This window comes from Oryx dammah, unplaced genomic scaffold (assembly GCF_014754425.2).
Source record: "Oryx dammah isolate SB20612 unplaced genomic scaffold, SCBI_Odam_1.1 HiC_scaffold_28, whole genome shotgun sequence".
Lineage (NCBI taxonomy): Eukaryota > Metazoa > Chordata > Mammalia > Artiodactyla > Bovidae > Oryx > Oryx dammah.
Genome location: NW_024070212.1, coordinates 48862398 through 48869797, shown reverse-complemented (window position 1 = coordinate 48869797; position 7400 = coordinate 48862398).

Sequence of the window (7400 nt, the reverse complement as noted above, 5' to 3'; positions counted from 1 at the left end):
CTCACACAACCCACCCCCTGTCGAGGCCATCTGGAGAAATAGAATCTTTTATCTCTATAGGCAGAGGGTTTATCTGTTTCACTTCCTTCTTTTAAGCTGGGGACCATCTCATGTAGTTACCTACAGTTGGCCCTCCATATCTGTGGTTTCCGCATCCAATGATTGAACCAACAGCAGATCAAAAATATTTGAAAAAAATTTCAGAAAGCCTCAAAAAGTAAAACTTAAAGTTATAGTCTGCAGACAACTATTTATATAATACTTACATTGTATTATGTATTCTAAATAACCTAGAGATTATTTAAGGTATATGGGAGGATGTGAGTAGCTTGTATGCAAATACTATACCATTTTATATAAGGGACTTGAACTTCTGTGAATTTTGGTGTCCTTGGGAGTCCTGGAATCACCCTGGCAGATATCAAGGGTTAACTCTCTGTGGATAAAGGACTCTCTGCTCCTGCCTTACCTGATTAGGTTGATCGCAGAAGTTATCTTCCTTAGAAGATAAAATTCCTTTCATATTCAGTTCATGGAATGAGGACCATGGATTCAGGTTTCCCTTTCCCCCTAAATTTCAAGGTCACTACAAGTTCTGACAGGGAATTTCACCCACATTCATTCTTCTGGAGACCCCTACTATGACTGTCATTTATATGGATTTGGATTAGACCACCTGAGTTTGAGCCTCAGCGCTATTATTTTCTAGCGATATGACCTTGGGCAAGTTACCCGATTTCTCTGGTGTCTAGTTTTCTCATCACTGTAAGATTAAAAATGATGCTTAAGTCACAGACTTGTGTGAATTAAACGAACTATTCAAAAGTGTTTTGCATATTGCAGGCTTTCTGTGGAGATTAATATAAGGATTAAGTAACAGCCTTTGTGCCTGTAAGTGAGAGGGCAGACACTGGTCATAGTAGGTTATCCATTCATCCAGACCTATTTACATTTGAGGCTGTTCTTTCCTGGTGCATAATTTTATTTAAAAAAAAAAACAAAACACAACTCCCCAAAGGCTTTTTTCCTATAGATGGCCTTCTTTTTAACTGGATGGAAATTTCCAGGGTGCTGGCCCTAAGAGAAAGTTTAGCTTCAATCCCCTTAGTCACTTTAACAGTGGCTGAATTGGTAACTCAACATTACCATTCTCTTAAGGAGCATTTATCATAGCTCAATCGTTATTTAAAATGCTTCAGTGGCTTCCCACCTGCCTGCTGGCATAGCTTCAGCTAGCACCGCCATGCCTCAGATGTCTGTTTCACCACAGGCCTCCTCTTTCAGTTCCCCTATTGCACTGTGCTTCCTCCTGCCATGTGGCTTTTGCACACACTTTTCCTACTTCCCAAAATGCTTCTTGCCCTTTCTTATCCTCTCCCCAAACTTCTGGGTATATCCTGCAGATCTCAATTCAAAGAAGTCTTCCCTGACTCCCAAGACAAGTCTGATTCCACATCATATGTTCCCAAAGCCTACTTATTTATGGGACCATGTGATTATTTGACTTCTAGATTATAAACTCTATGAGAGCACAGGCCATGTCTATTTTTGGTTTACCACTGTATGTGCAGAACCTGTGTGCCCAGTCCATAGTAAACAAATATTTAAATGAATGAATTAACCTACTGGATCTAGAGTTCAAATCTTATGGCATTTTTCACTAACTCAAAACACAATAGCTTACTCCAGACAGTATTGATTTAATAAGGTTCTGAGATTCTTAAGGTCATTCTAGAATTGTGACAATAGGGTCTGATGTTAATATTGAGGACACTGGGATTAATATGGTATAATCAGAACCACTATACAAGACTTTGGAATCTTGGTTTGAATTATGTGAGTTTTAGCGAATTATACACTACAAAAGTAAAGTGAATCCCTCAGTATATTTTATTTTTTGAAAGAAAAAAGCAGAAGGATTTGGAGTCGTTTATAATAAAATGTAACAATAAAAGTCTACTAACATAAATGAGGATGGGGGCAAAGGGAAAGTAAAAAGGTATAAAAATGTAATACCTAGAGTTGAAAATATAACATAATATTCAGGCACTAAAAATTCATCCATGAACTTCTACATAGATACCGAGAAAAACACAAATTTGGCTCAGTTTCCTAATGCCCAAGGGAAAGCAAAGCTATTAAAAGATTCAGTGTCCATAAGATAAAAGAAGACCAAATGCTCGGGAAAAATTTTTGCTTCTCCTATATACTGTGATGACCAGAAAGTGTTCTTAATAACAATTCTACAGTATTATACCATGCTGCCTATAATGTGTGCGTCAGCCATTCAGTCGTGTCCGACTCTTTGTGGCTGTTTCTTAAAACAGCTCTCAGTGTAGATTCAAAGCAAAATGCAAAAATGTAGGTCAGAAAGGGCCATGTCATGAGGGAGAGAGGTGTTGAGTCAATGTGACCTAAGAAATCTCTTCAAGGATTTGTTTCCATCCTGACAGAATTTAGAATGACTAGAGAATTTTGGGGTCTGTTCCCATCAGGCTGTTCTCCCTGAATATAATTTTCACAACTAAACTTTTGTTGATAATTCAACACCAGACATTTCAAAGTTGGCTTTTCTGAGAACAGCCTAAAGTGTAGAAGTTCTACGGCGTAATCAAGCATAATCAACCTAGAATTGATACCCTTTATGAAAGAAAAGCATCTAACCAGTATGCTGCCAAGTCACTTCAGTCGTGTCCGACTCTGTGCAGCCCCATAGACGGCAGCCCACCAGGCTCCCCGTCCCTGGGATTCTCCAGGCAAGAACACTGGAGTGGGTTGCCATTTCCTTCTCCAATGCACGAAAGTGAAAAGTAAAAGTGAAGTCACTCAGTCGTGTCCGACTCTTTGTGACGCCATGGACTGCAGCCTACCAGGCTCCTCCGTCCATGGGATTTTCCAGGCAAGAGTACTGGAGTGGGGTGCCATCACCTTCTCCGAACCAGTATGTATACCTAAACTGAGAGTGATTCAAGTTTTTCATGGAAGTGAACAGGAAAATTCAGGACAAGCTTTTTCTCAGATTATTTTTGAGGGGGTCCTTTTTTTTGGGCCACGGAGTCTTACCCATTGGACTGCCAGGGAAATCCCTTGTGCAGGGTAGGGGGTGGGGGACACACATTTTCTCACACACACACACACACACACACACACACACACACACACAGCAGGCATATAGCATGAATTCCTAGCAGGAAAGAAAAGAGTTTGACTACAAAGTAATAAACACTTGGGACTTCTTTGGGGGTCCAGTGGTTAAAACTGAGCTTCCAGGGCAGGGGGTACAGGTTCAGTCCCTTATTGGGGAATAAAGATCCCACATGCTGTGTGGGGTAGCCAAAAAACAAAGTAATAAACACTTGTGAGAATTCCATGGACAGAGGAGCCTGACAGGCTATAGTCCATGGGATCACAAAGAGTCGGGCACGACTGAGGGACTAACACACACAAAATATTCAGACCACACAGAAAGCCTTCTTCCTGCTATCTTCTCACTGCCTCTGGCTACCCACTGGAGCTTCCCCAGTGGCTCAGCAGAAAAGAATCTGCCTGCAATGCAGGAGCTGCCGGAGACGTAAGAGACTCGTGTTTGGTCCCTGGATAGGGAAGATCTCCTGGAAGAGGGCATGGCAACCCATTCCAGTATTCTTGCCTGGAGAATCCCAGGGACAGAGGAGGTTGGAGAGCTACAGTCCATAGTTATTACAAAGAGTTGGATATGCTGAAGGTAGCACACACGCACACTGGGTACCCATTAGGAATGGTTTCTTGTGTTTCTACATGCTACCTTAAGGAAATCCCTGAGGATGGGGGTCCCGATGCCTCTAACACTATTATGATTTTCTCTTTCATGGAGAGCAGATGAGATGAACAGGCTGTAATTATAGTCTATTATTCTTAAGCAAGGTACACCAAGACTATGTGATCCTTCCAAATTTGCAATAAAGGAGCATTTATGGAGCATCCATAAGTACCCTGTTTTACACTTCTTAATACAGAAAGTATTACGTGCTTTTTATGCGTTTCTACAAAAGACTCAGGAAAAGCCTGTCGGTCTCTCCATGCCTCGAGAAAGGGGTCAAGTTGGCCATCACCATTGGCTCACAATTTGTGCTCTGAGAAAGTACTAGAAGGTATCAGAACATCTTCCTGCTTTGCAATATTTGCTCTCCTGGTTGGAAAATGTTTGGCAGAGGAGGACATCCTCTTTGCTGTTGACGTTCGTTGCCTGGTGAGCAGACGCAACTCTGGGGCCCAAGCCCATTCAGATTACTGAGCAAGCTCACCTTCAGGCAGAAGGGCAGGGGTAGTGTGATGGTATCGGGACACGCCTAGCCAGACTGCAGCACAACATGCACACACACCTCCCACAATAAAGCAAAACAAACCGATTTTACAACCCTCTCTTGCTATTCTCTGATTTATGTCTCACTGTAATTTTTTTAAAAATGAAAATAAGGCTCTAGTAAGAGAGATAAGGAATCTCAAATTTTAACACACTCTCTATATATGTATTTTTAAAGTACATGAGATTATATATTATATACACTTGCTCTTTCCATTTAACAATATATCACCTACATGCTTGAGTGTGTGCTAAGTCGCTTCAGTTGTTACAGCTCTTTGCAACCCTATGGATGGACTGTAGCTTCTCTGTCCATGGGAGTCTCCAGGCAAGAATACTGGAGTCGGGTGCCATGCTCTCCTTCAGGGCATCTTCCTGACCAGGGATCAAACGTGTGTGTCTTATGTCTCCTACATTGCCAGGCAGGTTCTTTGACACTAGCACCACCTGGGAAGTCCATATCACCTACGTACTACCACCTAAATGCATCCTACTCTCTACCAATAGTTTTACCTATATACCATAGGGCATAGTTGTAAACAGCTTTGTTATAAAATTGTTTAAAAATGTACCATCATATGAATGTACCATAATTTATTGAAACTGTGTTTATTAATAAATGTTTTACTTTGACTCCAACTTCCATCTGTTTAAATAATGCTGCAATGAATATCCTTATGCATAGTTTTCTGGAGTGAAGTTTCCTAAATGTAAATTGCTGATCAAAAGATAAATTCATTTTAAATCATGGTCAGTATTAAAATTTTCTCAACAAATGTGGTAACAACTTATATTAGCATTATAGTATATTAAAATGTCTATTTCCTCATTAAGAGGAATTTAATATTATCCAGTTTTTGAAACTTTGTCAATCTGCTAAGCAAACAAAAAAGTATTCTTTTTGTTCTGATAATTATTTCCCTAACTAGAAGTGAATATTGTGCATTGGTTTATATGTTTACTAGCCATTTATATTTCTTCTTATATGAATTGCTCCAAAGGTAGTGTTAATTCTTTAGTGAAACTGGCACCTTAGGAGGCTGCTCAGGAGAAAAAACTGTTCCCTTTGTGTGCTCTTTGGTTAACAATTGAGCTGTAAAAGGTATATCATCTTGGGTAACATAAACAAGGGTTGAGTAATGTAGCCAAGCAAGCCTCAAGTGTAGAGCAGAATTTGAACACCTTCAGGACTGTTCTTTCAGTCCTCACTGCCCTCTGCACATTGACTTTCCTGAGAATGATCCCTTGACTTCCAAGGGCTCCCAAGTTTCCATCTCCCATCTTTATTACTCCCATTAGCCCAGCTTAGGTCATGCACCCATCTCTGTGACCAATGAGATATTAAGACTATTGGCAGACAGCCCTTACTAGAACCACATATAATACTTTGTAAGAGAAGAGGACACAAACATAGAGGACAAATGTATGGACACCAAGAAGGGAAAGGAGAATAATGAATTGGGAGACTGGGACTGACATATATGCACTATTGATGATATATATAAAATAGATAACTAATGAGAACCTACTGTGTAGCGCAGGGAAGTCTACTCAATGCCCTCTTCCTGAATGGGAAGGAAATCTAAAAAAGAGAGGTATATGTATATGTATGGTGGATTCACTTTGCTGTACAGTAGAAATTAACAACATTGTAAAGCAATTACACTCCAATAAAAATTAATTTAAATCTTATTTAAAAAAATAAGAGAGAAGGAGTTGTCCTCAAAAAAGAAGAGGATATGGCAAAAACCGATTAAATGTCTCTTAATATCCTTATTCTCCCTTTTCCTCTTTGATCTGTGCACATTGTGGCTCAGAAGTTTCCTAATTCTTCTTGCCTGCCTATGGGGTCATATGACAAAGTTCTAACCAATAGCAATAATAAGCAGAAGAGTGTATACACAATTTCTAAGAAGTATCCTAATAGGAGGGGCATGCTTCCTTTCTCCTTCCTACTATCTGGAAGAGAAATGTTTTGGCTGGACCTGGAGTAGCTAGGATGAGAAAATGGAAGCTATAGCAACAAATTTAGGAGGAATCTGTGTCCCTGATCATCATGGAGACACGCCAGCCCTGAAATGCCTATATTTAGGAAAGAAAAATAAATTTCTAGCTTTTTTAGCTACTAGCTTTTAAAATTTACCATCACTTGCAGCCAAAACTAACCCTAACTGATGCAAAAGGTAATATTATACTAGAAGGAAAAGCTACTGGCTTAAAAAGAAATGAATGTTTACTGCAAATATTTGGTTAATATGTTTTTTTTAAATCTCTCATTAGTTATCCACAAGACTAACTTCCTTCCCTCACGTCTTTGCTAAACTATCATTTTATTACAATTTTAAATGTTTATTAAAGTATAATTTTAAAAATTTTATTTATGTATGCATTTACTTTTGGCTGTGCTTGGTCTTCATTGCTCACATGGGCTTTTCTCTAGTTGCAGTGCACAGGCTTCCTGTTGCGCGGCTTTCCTTGCTATGGAGTACAAGCTCTAGGGTGCGGGCTCGGCAGTTGCAGCATATGGGCTCAGTAGCCGTAGCACATGGGCTTAGCTGCTCCACATCATATGGAATCTTTCTGGACCTGGATGGAACACATGTCCCCTGCATTGGCAAGTGAATTCTTTACCACTGAGCCACTAGGGAAGCCCTGAAGTATAATTGTGTACAGTAAGCTGCATATATTTAAAGAATACAATTTGGTAAGTTTTGATATGTATGTATATACACACCTGTGAAAGAATCACCATAATCAAGGTAGGAACCATATTCATCACCCTCACAAGTTTTCATGTAACCCCGTACCCTCTCCTTAGTCACTCTCTACCCAGCTAAACACTGAACCATTTTCTGTCACTATAGATTTGTTTGATTTTCTAGAGTTTTATATAAATGAAACAATACAGTATGCACTTTTATTAGGGGATCTCAATTCTTCCAATCAGCATTATTATGTTGAGATATATTTGTGTTATTGTGTGTATCAATAGTTTATTGACTAAAAGGAATCAAACACAGATATAAAGGACAAATTAGTGGCTGCTAGTGGGGAAAAG